The 16,676-nt window shown below is 31.0% G+C and overlaps 1 protein-coding gene across 1 annotated transcript in view; it reads left to right on the forward strand.

Moving 5' to 3' along the window:
• The first annotated feature begins 5,208 nt into the window (after positions 1-5,208).
• The window catches only part of LOC134694889 (innexin unc-9-like), a 95,968-nt gene continuing 84,500 nt past the window's right edge, over positions 5,209-16,676 (forward strand). The window contains exon 1 of the mRNA XM_063555994.1: positions 5,209-5,324. The gene's annotated coding sequence lies outside the window, so the exon portion shown is untranslated. The remainder of the gene's footprint in view (positions 5,325-16,676) is intronic.

A 16,676-nucleotide genomic window follows, 5' to 3' on the forward strand; every position in this document is an offset into this window, starting at 1 on the left:
ATGCGTTATTCATAAATCTGTGCATTTTTGTTTTTGGTATTGTCATGACAAAATTGATGGGGTGCATTTTTGGTCTATTGTTTTTCTACTCTTTTACCATTGTGTTTTTTTTTCATTTTGGCTATTTTTTCTTTCCCCCCTTTTTCATTGTTATAGTTTATCCAGTAAGCCATGCAACATTGATTGATTTCTGATATACATATCGTGTCTATCCATGACGTTGAAACATAATTACAATGTAGATTTAATTATTCACCATTTATTAGTGATAAATTGATGTCTGTAATCCAGCGGCAAATATTACATGTATATTCAGGACGATAACACATTATTGAGATAAATAAACCCTACATTTTGTGCATGTGTATTGACACTCAAAGAAGGGTATTTTAATGTACCAGCTCATAACATAACAGTTCGAAGGACGACATACCCCCTCCTAGGAAACATTTAATTGACTCTTGAGTAGACCATTCAATCTTTCCTTCTGTGAGCAGAAAATATCAAAATTTACAGAATTTAAATCGTTCTGCTTTATTCGGTGTCCTTCAAAAAAGAAAAAAGTTAACTAAGGCAGGTGATATCTTTTGAACGCAATGCTCTATACGGTCTCATATATAAAAACAAATAATAAAAAAAAGATATCCTATACATTGTACATGCCCATTACGCCTTACAGTCTATCCTTTTCGAATTTAAAAAGTTTATTGAAAAAAACTTATGCAATGTTGATAAATAAAAGTGCTAAGTTATTTTCTCAATTCAACCATGGAAGTATTATATTGACTACTTCCATGATTCAACAAATCACCAAACGCATTCGAATGTGATAAAAAAATGTGTTTATTTTTATTTTTAAGTAATGATTTCAAAGAAACAGTCAGTTAAGATTTCTCTGCTGCATAATCAAAGACATTTTATTTTTATTTTTATCGTCTATCTTTTTCAGATAAGTTTTATTGATATTTATTAGTTTAACGAATTTAAAACATTTGTATTTGCCTCCCATCCTCCAATTCACAGTGTAAGTTTTATTGTTGCTAGAACTTGGTTTTATAGGTGGTGTTAGCGGGTTACCATTTTTATATTTACGTTTTTGCGGTTAGTGAAATTATTACATGCATAAAAAGAAATGTTTGAAGAATGTACGAATATGAATATAGTTACGAAGAGAAAAAATGTTAAATGACCGTCTACAACTTACATTTTACACCAGAAGCGTTTTAATTTCATAACCTCAATAATTCAGTATCTCCCCATTTTTTGATTTCTCCTAGTTCCGAATTTAGAGCAGAGAAATAACGACCGAATTATTCGGGTAAGGCACGTGATAGACACATTGGTGTTAGTTTCTGTAGCCTTACACAATTCAAATTGTGTTTTTAATCGTTTGTCTTTTGTTTTACATATATATGAGAATAATTGTGCGACGGTATATGTTAGTTTTTATTTAAACGTTGAAGTATACATTCTGTCAAGGTCACTGTCATGGTATCAAAGAGGTCTTTGAAAGCAAATTGTAATAAAACGCTCTTTAATTTGTCCAAGGACATACCTATAAAATTTTAAGGTTACTTTAAATTAATCAAAGCGTTCCTTGACCGAAAATTATGATATTAGTGCATTTCGCTACTTTTGATATATTTTTTCAGTCTTAGATCAGTTTCATGAATATGTACAGGAATTCATTTTGTAGGATCTACTTCAAATACATTCATCTTTTTCCAGTGGGTGGTCCGTTTTTTTTTTTTTATATATGTACAATGCATGTAACTATTTCGGACTAATTTCCCTCCTTTTTTGAAGATTTCGCTGGAATTTACTTCGGGGTATGAAACAATAAACGGACATGTGCACCTAGTTGATGTTGATCGTAACAATATATTAATTGTACGAACACGACGGACATGAAAGGTCCGATCTATTTCTGTAGTGATACTTTCTAAAGGGTTTTACAACCACTAAAGTGATGCATCGATATAGCAAAACGATTAGTGCTTTGAATTCAAAGCATAATTTTCTGTTGGGAAACCGGTGCAGTGTTTCATGTTATATATTGTAGTACCATTATAAGAAAAGGAAAAACTATTAAATAAAAATAAAGTTAGCTTAGATATAATTTCTTAGCCTGTGGTGCCATCTTTTTAGACATTATATAAAGGGATCTTCAGACTGTGTTTCATGTCAGCCCATTTATCCAGTAAGTAAAGCTAAAAGTAGTAAGTAACAATACGTAGGTCAAGTGACGATAAAACTTTAAAACTTATATAAATTTAAGATTTTATTGAAAACTGTGTGGTAATGTGGAAGGAGCTGTGCAAAATTTTTGAAGAACAGAACCTTTAAAAGTTTTTCTTAGATATTTCAAGTAAAAGTTGCCATTATATTTGACACCATAGTTACTTGTACATGTATATAGTTTTCCATACAAGAAATTTGATTTGGAGTACGTCACATTGGAGGTCACGCTTTTTTTTAGTATCGGAATTTAAGCATGTACAAGAAAGTTTGATTACAAATGTGTACATCTTTGTGACTAATAATGTTATAAGCTTGTTCAAGTCGTTTAAGTCGTTTCATGCGACGTTCAACAACTCCAATTTTTTAAAATATGTCATACATGTATATATCATTGAAAATTTCGAAAGCTTTATCTAATTTGTTAGGACAAGCACCAACCCTATCTATCGCCGTTATTTCCCGTAGAGCAACTTTTCATGATGTGGTTTTTCACAAGAACTTTTCGACCGTATCGACTCTATTACATCATTTACTTTTTTAGCGTTCCTATCGTAGGTATACCAAGGACAGCGTTTCGGACGGAAGGAATTTATAGTTGGTTGTTTTCTTTTTTTTTTACTGCAAATCTGCATCATTATTTTAACAACTGCAGAAGGAATGAAAAATAAGCCAAACTCGTAATTTTTTAATTTTTCACCAAAGAAAACTTCAGAAAATAATATCTGTATTCTGTTGAATAATTTCTATTTCTAAATATTCATAATTTGACTCCTCTTCTCTTGAAGACTAATTTCTCTCTGTATGTGAGTCTAGTATTCTATGATATTCAAATGAATATACAGAAATCTTGGATAAACTTTGATGATAAAAACTGAAAGCTTTATGTTCATAATTACAAACATAAGATGCATTTTGACTTTTTAAATTGTTCAGCTACTCTGTCTCACTGGCGTTCAACCTATATATCGTTTTTTTCACATGAAATATTTGCCACTGGACGTTACGCAACCGACAATCAATCAATCATCCTGATATTCATATTTATTACGGCAAATCTTATCGTCTACCCAGTTCTTTTAGATGTTCATTTTGCCAAGGGATTTTGTCTAAGAAGTATGGTCTACCCATATTTTCAAATCTCCAGTTTGCCAAGTATTTTTTTTATTATGAAAAGCAAATGGTGCATCCTATCAAAAACAATATAAAATATAGCTACTTTGAACAATAAAATAAATTTGGCGCCATTCCCAAATTATAAATCTTTATGGTATTTATCTTACTCATATCGAAAATTAGATAAACGTCAAAACTGAATTATGTAATGCGATAGCCTTCAACAAGGCGTATCTCCAGCAACCTGCATTTGTATAGAGGGTCTCGAACGTAGTCTATGATTCTGAGTCTACGGAAATATCTTTTTCAGTGTCGTAAAATTTTGATTAAATGAAAGAAATAATAAGATGTTGTATGGTTACCAATGAGACAAAACGTCACAAGGGCGCAACTCACACATAAATCAACAACTATAGGTCACTGCACGACATTCAGTAATTAGCAAACGTAAAACTATCAAGCACAGTCTGCTGAAAAAGACGCAAAAATTACAAATTTATGTAATCAATTCAGTCGAGAAAACTATAATGGCCAGAAAGTATAAACTTAGTATCAATGATTGGTTGTCGTTGGCTGTTTAATGTCATGTGGCAAATATGGTATGCATATTCAAGACGATCAATCATAAGTGTCATATGAATTATCGTTTAATTGGAAGTTAGTTTAAAAAAAACTTTTGGTAAAGAAATTCGAAATTAAAGATATAACTAAACCATATTTGATTAAAGGTTGCAAAATTATTTGTTTAAGTATATGAAATAAAAAACGTTGTGAGTACGAGTTGTCTAGCTTTTGTTCCATGCTAGTGTACATGTTCCTTGCTGTCTGAAGATTTGTTATCTTCCAAGGTATACATGTATATGATTTGTAATCTTAGCTAATAATAAAAATTACAGACACTTGAATCTTTCCCACCAGAGACTCAATATGTAATGTCTAATTATAATATGATTACAGAAATCATTTTTAATAAATTGCTTGTTCTTTTTGCATGCAAGTAAACCTGTTTTATATAATTTTGGCAACAAGACGCACTGCCCTTTACATAGGTATCTTTGATTGTCTATAAACCTCAGTTTACGTATTGAAGAAAAAGCTACTCGATCAAATAACTTATTAACAGACGTGTACATGTGAAACTTAAGCCTGCATTGCTAAGTATTTATTCATTGTATGGACCTGTGGTTAGTATAATATGATTTACTTTTATTAGTCACAAGGATTATGCTTGCTACTAATTAATACAAAGAACATATAACTCTTCGGTTTCTTAAAGATTATTTCTATGAATATTATCTGTAAGTTAAGGATGCATGTATATTGTAATGAAGTGAAACTGTATGAAGCTGATATAATTTTTATTTAATATATATTTCTTTTTTTTCTTTTTTTTCTTTATTTTTGTCATTTCTTTATTTCTTTATTTTTTCTTTTTTTTCTTTATTTCTTTTTTTTGTTTGTTTGTTTGTTTCTTTATTTGTTTCTTTTTTTTTATTTGTTTCTTATTTATTTGTTTCTTTTTGGATTCATTAATTTATTGATTGATTGATTGAATGAATTTATTTATTTTTATTTACCTATTTAGTTACCAATTAATTCACTCCTAGATAACAACCTGCAAGTTTATTTCATATCTAACAGCTTTCAAAATTTAATATTAGAATGAAAGAAAAATATACATGCATTATATGAGTTCGCAAATAATATCAAAAACACATAATGCAGGTAAAATATTAATTGAATTATATCTTTAAGACGGAAAATTGAAAAAATAAATCTTTTATATAGTAATTGATGCTTGTATTCACAGATGGCGTTTACTATACGACGACACGTGCTGAGGATTACAACTTCGTCTGACTTTAAAAGTGTGTAAAGGATGTATAAAGTGTGTACACAGAATCTAACTTAGAATGTGATTAAAATAAGGAATAATTTCATGAAGGGTGTGGAACGGATTAGAGAACTGGGTAAGTCTATCTTTTTGACAATTTCTCGCTCAAATCGATATACATCAGGCCAAATCATGTTGGATTAAGCATTTAAAGAATGAGAGCTGCCCCCATAGACTTAATGTAAACACAAAATGAAAATTAAATAAAGTCCGTCCTTCCTACCTATCCAAACCTTTTTTTAGATGTAACTGGAACAAAGCATACTATTTTAGTTTGCTCTGCAAACATATCAACTTCCATCTCCAATTCCTAACTATAATATGACTTTGATATCTTGCTGAATCCTGTATTGCTGAATTTGCCGACTAGATATTGACAAGTACCTTTAATTGACTAGTTTTTAGAAGCATAAACAAAAATATTAAATGTTGAAAAAGAACTTATTTTTTTTCTATTGATAGAAATAAGAATTACAATTTACATATTTATTTCAATTGAGTCAATTTAAAAGAAATGTTTGCAAATGTTTACTGTTCTCACAACAATCGTTTTTTTGTGTATTTTTGATTAAAGGCATTGATCGTTCATCTTATTTTGGAGGATGTAGGGGCATTACATCTTTTTTTATTCTTTGGTTTAGTTCAGATTTTTCTTAGAAGATGTATAGTTTGTTCCAAACGGAAATGACAAAAGAAATGTTGTTTCCCTTAAAAATAAGGAGAGAGAAAAATGCAACATCGATCTTGTTTTAATGAAAATTCTGTTGTATATTATATGTTATTCAAAATAATAAATTATTTTTGAATAAAGTCGAGAAAAAGAAAATGTGTCCCATGAAAAAAAAACCCATGCTCACAAATACAAGAGACAATCGGTCGATGCCTTAGCCTGCACAACATGCAGGACACCTTCAGCTGTTGCAGGGTAATATTTACATAGACATTGAAGCGTAAGGCGAGACGTGTGGTTAAAGTAAATCTTAACACTTTTTATGTGCGACATATTGAGAATGACGCTGTGTTGTTTTTTATACCTTCCTTTAACACGGGACCGATTTATTGTTTATATCACGTCCATATAACGTTGGCAGTTTTTAAGTGAGGATAAATCAATGGTTTTAGTGATTTTTTAAGTGGGAAAAAGATTATCTTACTTAGGGTTGAGGACAAAATAAGAGTACATTAAAAACTGACAAAGTCTGGAAATTCAGTCGCATGCAAGCACATTTAAAAGTGAAGTGTTTAAGCCAACAGTCGACTTTTAATCGGAACAGAAATGTAAAGTAAAATGCCAAGTTTCCGACTTCAAATAGGGATCAATTTGGAAATATGAGGAATGATAAAAAAAATTATATAAAACTTACACAAATACTTGACAAGCGATGTTGGCAATTCATGTCAGTAAAACAGTTTTGTGTATATTTATGTACAATGTTCTAACAAATTGCACAATACTAGGCATGCTCTCAATGCGCTTGTTGTTTGTATAGTCGTGCTCGTGCATATGCATTTGATAAATATGCGGCGATAAATTAAACAACAAAAAGATTCTGTATACCTTGAATCTACTGTTTGTCGTTAGATTATAAATTTTACAAAACAAACTTCATTAATCGTATATGAAAGTTGCTGTTAAAATTAATATGTATGCATCAATATAATTTATGCACCGATTTAATAAAAACAACATCTTATACTAAATTTTGTCTGTTTATAAACTATCATTTTGAAAAAAAACTTTATCAATCGTTCGCTGTCAAAATTATTATGTTGAAATACATTGATATAACAATCAACATTCAACTAATTTGATACGACTGCCATACAAGTGAGAGATTTAGCGCTATAAAACCAGGTCTAATCTACAGTTTTCTACATTTGAAAATGTCTATACCAAGTCAGGAATATGACAGTTGTTGTCTATTCGTTTAATGTGTTTTATCATTTGATTTTGCCATTTAAAAAGGGACTTTCCTTTTTACATTTTCTTCGGAGTTCAGTATTTTTGTGATTTTCTTTTTTGCAAGTTTATACAACGGTTGGTGAATTCTAATTCTGTATAATTATGTTTAATCTATTGTTTGTCTTTTTTAATCGACTACCATTTATACAAGACAAACTTTATCAATCGTTCAAGATGTTCACTGTTAAAAATAGTATGTATTAAAATACATCAATATATATAACATGCAAGTACTTTGCAAGTATATGACAACATCTTGTGCATATGTACTTAATTGCGAAACATCTAGTTTTAAATATGTTCCCTATGGTCATGTTATCACAGGAGACCTCAACATAGTCGATGACCGTGAAGTCATAACTTTTCTAAAGAAAGGACCGAAATACCGTCCTCCATCTACAATAGATTGGAAACAGTGTCGTCAGGTCATTAAAGACGCTCTGTCTGCCTATTGTAAAAATTGGTGCAAACGTGAAAAATCTGATAAAAAATCTTTAGACAGTTATTTGAATAAAATTATGAATACTGTTGATATTCGAATATCTCATTTAGAAAACAATTCTGAAATTAATAATAGGAACCATGATATACCCATTTCTAGAATAAAAAACAAACTCAAGGTACTCGCAGAGCGGTTTGTGTTCGTACCGGCAGACAAGGCAGCAAATAATGTAGTGGTGGTGTGACGCATATACTACACGAAAGTTCTTCAAAACGAAATAATAAATTCCTCTACATTCAGGTCAGTGCGCCCCACAGAGAGTCAAATCGTTAACAAGCATACCACTGCCACTGCCCAGCTTAAAGCATCTTCCGAACATTTGAAAGTCCCTACCATGTACTGGTTACCGAAATTACACAAAAAACCATTTAAATTCCGTTTCATCTCCGCTTCGAGTAAGTGTTCTACTACTAATCTATCAGTGCTTCTAACCACCTCCCTTACTACTATCAAAGAACTGGTTATTAACTTTTGTAATAAAGCTTATGAAAATAATGGTATTAATTATTTTTGGAGTGTTAAAAATTCTTTAGAGGTTTTAGATAAAATACATGCTTTCAATGGTCCTTACAATTCTGTTGACAGTTATGATTTTTCTACTCTGTACACTACACTTCCACACAATCTTATAAAGAAAAAGTTTTTGTATTTGATAAAATGGTCTTTCGAAAAATCTCATTGTAATTTTATTTGCTGTAACTCGTTTAAGGCCTTTTTCTGTAACGAAAAAGGAAAGTATGCTAGATACACTTACTGGAAATGTGAGGATATGATTGAAGCTTTAAACTTTCTGCTTGATAACATTTATGTACGTTTCGGCGATAAAGTGTATCGTCAGGTAGTAGGTATTCCTATGGGCACCAACTGTGCCCCTTTAATAGCAGATTTATTTCTATATTGCTATGAATCTCAGTTTATGACCAAACTCAGTAAAGACCCATCATTGTTACATTTGGTTGATACATTCAAAAATACCTACCGTTATCTGGATGATATTTTTTCGTTGAATAATCCAGAGTTCTCTAAATATACTTCAGAAATTTACCCAAACGAACTTACTTTAACTAAATCTAACATAAACAGCAGCAGTTGTCCTTTTCTAGATTTAGACATTTCAATTTCAAACGGGAAACTTCACACTAAAATTTACGACAAAAGAGACGATTTTTCATTTCCTATTGTTAATTTTCCTTTTTTAGACGGCGATGTGCCTCTGGCTCCATCATACGGTGTTTATATATCGCAACTCGTTCGGTTTGCCCGTGTGTGTTCTGATGTCATAGATTTTAACGAACGTAATCAATGCATCACTGGTAAATTGTTGTGTCAGGGATTTCGATACCATAAATTACTTAAAACTTTTACTAAATTCTTTCATAGATACAAAGATTTGATTAGTAAATTTGGCTATACCTGTAGAAAGCTTATTAAAAATGGTATTTCTCATCCTAAATTTTATGGTAATATTGTACTTAAAGCGAGGAAATCACTATGTGATCCTTGTAAACTCATCGAACCTTTAAACAAACTTATAAGTAAGGGTTATCGTACCAATATTGTAATTAGATCTCTGAATATAGTTCACATTGGCACTAATATTGATTTTGTCATTAGCAAATTAAAACATAACTAAATTTCATTATCTTTTGAGGCGAGATGTATAGGGGACACAGCCACGTTAACTTTTATTTCTATAGAAGTCGCTCTTCACTATACTACTACCTGTCGATACATTTATTTTTGGCATTGCACAAGTCATGTCTTCTCTGACTGTTAATGACGTTAAAATACTAAATCCCTGTGATGTGTTTTAGTCGATTTTAGTCTCTGATGCATGATGTTTTACTATTAATTGGTTTTGGCTTTTAACTAGCTGTCAGTAACTGCGAGTACTCTCAAATCGTATTTTCTTGTTAATTCGACCTGTTGATACTGTTTATAATGCTTTTTTGTCATTTTTTATTTATATGGATCTTGGCTGTATACCAGCTTTGATTATTTGTAATATCTTCAATTTTTTACTTATTCTTACAACATTTGTATAAACTTCAAGATTATAAAAAAACGGTTTTTTTCTAAAGTGAACATTGATTGGTTAAATATTTCTCAGTGTGTTTGAATTTGTTTGATAGCCTTTTGGTCATGACTGTTTGTCTCTAATATTTAATTAACTGTGCATTTGTATTCAGATATCGCAGATCAAATTTATTCGTTCTATGTGTAATGATACGTTTTTTGATTGAGTTAAGTCTGCTAATTGATATTTTATCGTATGTTTTTATATGTTGTGATGTTATGCTATTGTTTCAGAAAAAGGGAGAAGGTTTGGGCCCATTAAAACGTTTAATCCCGCTGCAAATGTTTGCACCTGTCCTAAGTCAGGAATCTGATGTACAGTAGTTGTCGTTTGTTTATGTAATATATACGTGTTTCTCGTTTCTCGTTTTGTTTATATAGATTAGACCGTTGGTTTTCCCGTTTGAATGGTTTTACACTAGTAATTTTGGGGCCCTTTATAGCTTGTTGTTCGGTGTGAGCCAAGGCTCCGTGTTGAAGGCCGTACTTTAACCTATAATGGTTTACTTTTTAAATTGTTATTTGGATGGAGAGTTGTCTCATTGGCACTCACACCACATCTTCCTATATCTAATTAATGAATATGCACCGAATTAATTAAACATTATATTTAATTTAATGTTAGTTTTTGTCAATGTACTATCATTTAATACAAGACAAACTTTATCAATTTTATCAATTTTATCATTTGCCTGTGCGACAGATGTTACCTTTTAATAGTGTCGTTCAAAGCGATTAAGAATAAATCCATATGAACGGCTCTTCATAGATTTTTGAACAACAATAATATAATTTATTATGTCTGATTTCCCAATAATAAAGCTTAAGATTTATTAGGAGTTTTGCTACATGTTTTACTTTGTAAATATACCAGCTTCTTAAATCTTAAAGTGTGAGCGTATCCTAGGTTCAAGGAAAAGGGAAGGAGAGTAATTTCCAGTATTGTAAAACTAAATTGACATTATGCTGTATTTAACCATGTATTATTGCGTTTAGTGGGAAATATTTGAGTATAAAAAGTAAAATCACAAAAATACTTAACTTAGAGGAAAATCAATTCGGAAAGTCCACAATCACATGGCAAAATCAAATAGCAAAACGCATCAAAAACGAATGGACAAGAACTGTCATATTCCTGACTTGGTACAGGCATTTTCAAATGTAGAAAATGGTGGATTAAAAATGTGTATACGTGTATATATGATGTCCTCTTGTAAGCCTATGTCTCTGAAGTCTAATAGTAATGTATTGTCTATTGTCTATTGTAAATACAGAGAGAAGCAACTTCAAACAATAATAATGCAGTTTACAGATTAAGGTCAACGCCCTAGTATGAATTCACCATTATATAATGAATAAAAGATTTTTTTTTCAAAAGTTTGTAAGAGCAAATATAGTTTATATGAATCAACATAAAAATAAATATTATTACGAAATATGCATCTACAATGAACTGATGCAATTCAAATGAAATGGTATATCAATATAGCAGCACATTTTATAAATGTTATAGAGTTATCTCTCTTAGTTCAATGAAAAATATGTTACTTACGGATAATTCAAAAAGAGTCAAACTTATGAAGAGAAAAATGGATTTTGTCACTTCCTAAGAAGGAAAAAGTGTTTTCACAGTTAAGATATTATAACTTTTCTATTATGCATATGCAGAAAAAGTAATCTCTCCAGGATTAATTGGTTTCAAATTTTCGTATGCTTGCGAGGAATTTGATAGCTAGTTTAAAATCCTGCTCGTCTCACCCTCCAACATTTGTTGGTGCCAAAATTATGATAATAATAATGTTGAAAATCATTATGCGTTATAAATCAATGTCAAATGATCATACAAAACATTAGCAATGTATCATTCAAATGAGATAGATTTAGAAACATTTATATTTCTCAAAATCTATATTAATAATCAGTTGGTAACAAGCAAAATATATACTCTGACACCAAATCGAGTACTAAAACTCCATATCCAAGACTCAACAATACATCAAATGTACTTATTGAACATTTACAGGATTTAAAATGTAAAACACATTATAAAGTATTATATTTTTGCAACCTTTTTCAACTAATCGTAGCTTAAATACCAAATGAAATGACATTTATCAAAGGAACTAGTTTATGCGTCAGTGCGAAACTTTATTATTGATATATTCAACACTGTTTTATATAAACCTCAAAATCTACTGTTGATACTTGAATTTAAAGGTAGGGTTTGATTTTTCAAATTATCAACATTGTGTACTAGAAATCCGGAGCCCCCTATTTGTAAACCTTTTACGCACTCCGTCGATTTTATTAGGGTTTGGACTTCATATAATTCAGCTTATAGCATTATTGAAGAGACATTATTTCTCGTAATGCGCATCTGGTACAGCACAATTTATACCGGTAATGATATTCTCACTGGACGAGATTCAGATTGTGTAAAAGTCTATCAGAGGAGAAAAGACTTAGATAAAAAGTTAAATCACAAAAATACTGAACTCCGAGGAAAATTCAAAACGGAAAGTCCGTAATCAAATGGCAAAATCAAAATAATGGATAACAACAGTTACATTCCTGACTTGGCTGATTGAAAATTAAAATATTGTTTCACATGTCTTGTCGTCAAATCCAATAATGCTGTAAATAACTACACCCACAAGTAATAATGGACAATCCATCAGCACTATTCTTTCTGCTAGGAAGGCGATTTAAAAATAGGAAACACGTTCAGAACCCCATTTACCGTTACGAACACCTTTGAACACAATACGGTGTAAATATCTTTTAGACAGTTATATTAACATTTACTCGAAGTCCGGTACCCTGATTTGTTAACCTTTTAAGCTCTTCTGCGATTTTTTTAGGTTTTAGACTTTCAAATAAATTGGCCTCTAGCATTATTGTAGACATTTATTGTCTAAATGCGCATCTGGTGCTCTAAAATTTATAGCGGTAATGTTATTGTCAATGGTCAAGATTTGGATTGTTTATACGTCTTATAAGAGGAAAGACTTTAATACATGAAATATTGTTTGATTGGACAAAATGCTGTCATGGTGGGTGATTTTGTTGTGTTTGAAAACACGTCTCTTTAAGAATATCGTGATGAATATCGTGAAAAACTATAAATATTTGAACTAGATCTTTCAAAGACTTATATTTTTATTAAAATAATTGTTTCTCCAATAGCTCTTTGCATCCATGACAGCTGTTTATTCGGGACAATTATATAATTTTTAATGTAAACTTTGTTGTACGAACGTACATTACTGTTAGAACGCACATACGCATGTGAGATTTCCACGGGGTTTTGGTGAATATAAACAGAAAGATACGAGGACCGAGAATACTGAATACAAATAGAGAAAACGTTATTTAAATGGTAAATCGAATTGATAGTTTTAAACATATACTCAAATTTAAATACGTCGGATATCTTTTTTAAAGATAGTTCTTGTTAAAAATTAAGGTTCACAGCTGCGTTATTAGTTTGAGTATCCAACTTTTCAATTGATGAGCACTATTCTTTTCACTTTTGAACACAATAAGGTGTAAAAATCTTAGAGACAGTTATATTACTCGTATCTACGAAAAGGGTAACTGAGTAAAAAAGCAAAATGCTAATTTTGTTATTCATGAAATTAACGAACACAGTTTGAGTTGAATAGAATATCTGTTTAGATTTGATAAAGGCATCGAAATGCTAAAACGAGCAATCAAAACAACTTATAATATATCAATTCTATTAAATCAAATAGCAGATTCATCTCTATGAAAGTAGAAATGCGCCAATTTTCCTGACACGACTGCATGCATATTTAATATTTCAAACAATTTTTTGGATTTAAAAATGTTAGCGTGTAGAAGTAGCTATTACAGTTGCTGGTCAAGATAACATCCCAAAGTTTATATCTAGATTTAAAAATAGTTGAGTTTTAGCCTACAGTATTTAGAAAATTGATTGTAGGATTTATTATTAAACCACAAATTATACGAACTGCGTCGTCTCTTGAATAAAAATCTGACTTCCTATTATCTATAATGCAGAAACTTAACATAAGGACAATACCCTTCCATCTGATGTTACATAACTATACAAAGGACGATGAATTGTTTCCTGAATATAAATAAACCTTTCATTTACAGAATTGCAACATAAACGCAAATTGATTTCAGGGCTAACAAATCTACGTATTGATTAAGTGCCGGCTTCGAATGACAGTAAAACATATTGTTAATCTTATCTGGTAAAAATGTTTCTAGGTCGGTCCCTCGAATGACAGTAAAACATATTGTTAATCTTATCTGGTAAAAATAGGTCCCGGTCATGGTTCTTGAAGTATATTAATATAAAATCATGTTTTTGAAAGCACTATGTTTGTAATGGACAATACTTTTAATTTAGCTTTAAAAAGTAAAATCACAAATATACTGAACTCCGAGAAAAAATTCTTAAAGGAAAGTGCATAATCAAATGACAAAACCAAAAGCTCAAACACATCAAACGAATTGATAACAACTTTCATATTCCTAACTTGGTTCGGGCATTTTTAATGTAGAAAATTGTGAACTAAACTTGGTTGAAGAGCTAACTAAACCTCTCACTTGTATGACAGTCTATACAATGTCATTATATTGACAACATATATGTAAAATAAATTTAAGCTCTAAATAATCTTTTATGCACCATATTTGTACCGAACAAGTCTATTCATATAATTTTAATTTGTCATAATTTCTTACCTCAAGACCAAGAACCTTAGAATCGTGTATGAATTCGTGTCCAAATACAAAATCTATTATTTTATAGATGGTCTGTTGATGTGTTCCCCTCTGTTCTGGTTTATGAAACTGGTTTTGTTTCTGCTTAATCGATTTTTTTAATAAAATTGAGAATGGAAATGGGGAATGTGTCAAAGAGACAACAACCCGACCAAATAAAAAAAAACAGCAGAAGGTCACCAACAGGTCTTCAATGTAGCCTGAAATTCCCGCACCCGGAGTCGTCCTTCAGCGGGCCCCTAAACAAATATATACTAGTTCAGTGATAAATAACTATTATACAGCGGTTTTCTACTGTTGCCTTATTTATACACAAGGTCGGTGAACATATTACTGAACTTGGTATCTTTGATAAAATTACCAAGTGACATAAATGAACATTTCTTTTAATATGTTTGGTAATTTCTATAATAGAATATAGTATTCTATAAAAGAAAGTCATATCCAATCCTCAAATTTATGTAAGTACGGTTGTGTAAAAGAAGATTTAGTGCAAGCTGTATGATGCATTGTTTTCTGGTGCAGAAGGTATCACCAATGCTCATCACTTAATACAATTGTGATCAATTGAATTATTCTCCCATGAATACAATTGAACAAGTTTGTAACGAAGTTGAAAAATAATTTTGAGACAATTTCTATAAATCAAAATACAAATGATACCGTTTAATCGAATTTTCCCTGTTTGATTTCAACAGTGACAATAAATCATTTCAAGAACAATTTTCATTTTTTGAATTATAAAAGGAAAATTCTCTGTATTGAAGATAAATTTGACAAGCATTGCATTGGGAAAAATGCCATGGCAAACGCACAGTTAATAACTATACCATACTGATATACGAACATGAGACATACGAGATATTAACCTTGAAATAGGATATAAATTGTTGTTTTATGCATTTTAATATATGGGGTCTATATAAAGACAACGCTGAAAAGTCAGTAACATGTTGTTCAGTTGTTGTCGTTTGTAGAGGGGTTCGTAAGTATCTCTCGTTTTAAAATAGATTAGGTGTACGATTTCCCGTTAAAATGGTGTACACCAGTCTATTTGAGGGCCTTTTATAGCTTGCTGTTTGTTGAAGACCACACTTTTAATGGTTTACTCCAACAAATTGTGACTGGGACATGTGGGATGGATAGTTATCTCATTGGCGCTCATACCTTATCATTTGATATTCATAAACACACCTGTCTTGAAGTTTATCTTTTATTCTATTAACGCATAGAGTCTTCAACCGATCCTCAATCTGTTCATGTGACAACTTTTTATCTTTTTCCGATTATATGGAGATTTATTTAAATGTCTGGATAGTATGATTGATTGATAACGTTTGATTTTGTCAGTTTTAATGAACCTACTCTTTTTAAATGTGCCTTGGAGTAAAGTATTTTGTTATTCTATATTTTCATGGATTTCATCGATAAAAGTGAATCTGAAATTTTAGAAATTAACAAAGTATGCAATTCCTAATTAAGTTACTACAAGCATATCAAGTTCCAAAACCCACGATATTAAGTTTACCTATGGGATTAATGAAGCTATAGTAAATATTTAACCGATATCAATGTCAACTTTAAACCTCTGATTTTAAAAACAAGGGGTACAATCAAAATCACGTGATGGATATACACACACCGGAAATTACAGTCGAACTCGCCGCTTGAAAGGTTAGTAGTTGCATTTTCTTGTTTATATCAATTAAATTTGGATTAATAAGTTGGCACACCGAATGTCGGATAGTATGTAGTTTTAAAATCCACAATTGTTTTTGCTAGAAAGCGTGCAGTTATTGCAAACACTTCGACACAGTTATCTGGTGAAATTTGGAACTGTGTCGAAGTGTTAGCATTAACTGCACGCTTTCCAGCAAGGATAATTGTGTATTTCAAAACTTGATAGTATCCGACATTCGGTGCACTACCTTATTTATTACATTTTATTGATATAAACAAGTAAATGCGACAACTTACCTTTCAAGCGGTCTGCTCGACTGTTACTTCCGGTGTGTGTATATCCCTCACGTGATTTTGATTGTACCCCTTGTAAATAGTAATGGCTTATCATTTGTTAGGTTACTGTTTTCAGGGTTTCTGAAACGAGG

Source organism: Mytilus trossulus, chromosome 13, assembly GCF_036588685.1.
Source record: "Mytilus trossulus isolate FHL-02 chromosome 13, PNRI_Mtr1.1.1.hap1, whole genome shotgun sequence".
Classification (NCBI taxonomy): domain Eukaryota; kingdom Metazoa; phylum Mollusca; class Bivalvia; order Mytilida; family Mytilidae; genus Mytilus; species Mytilus trossulus.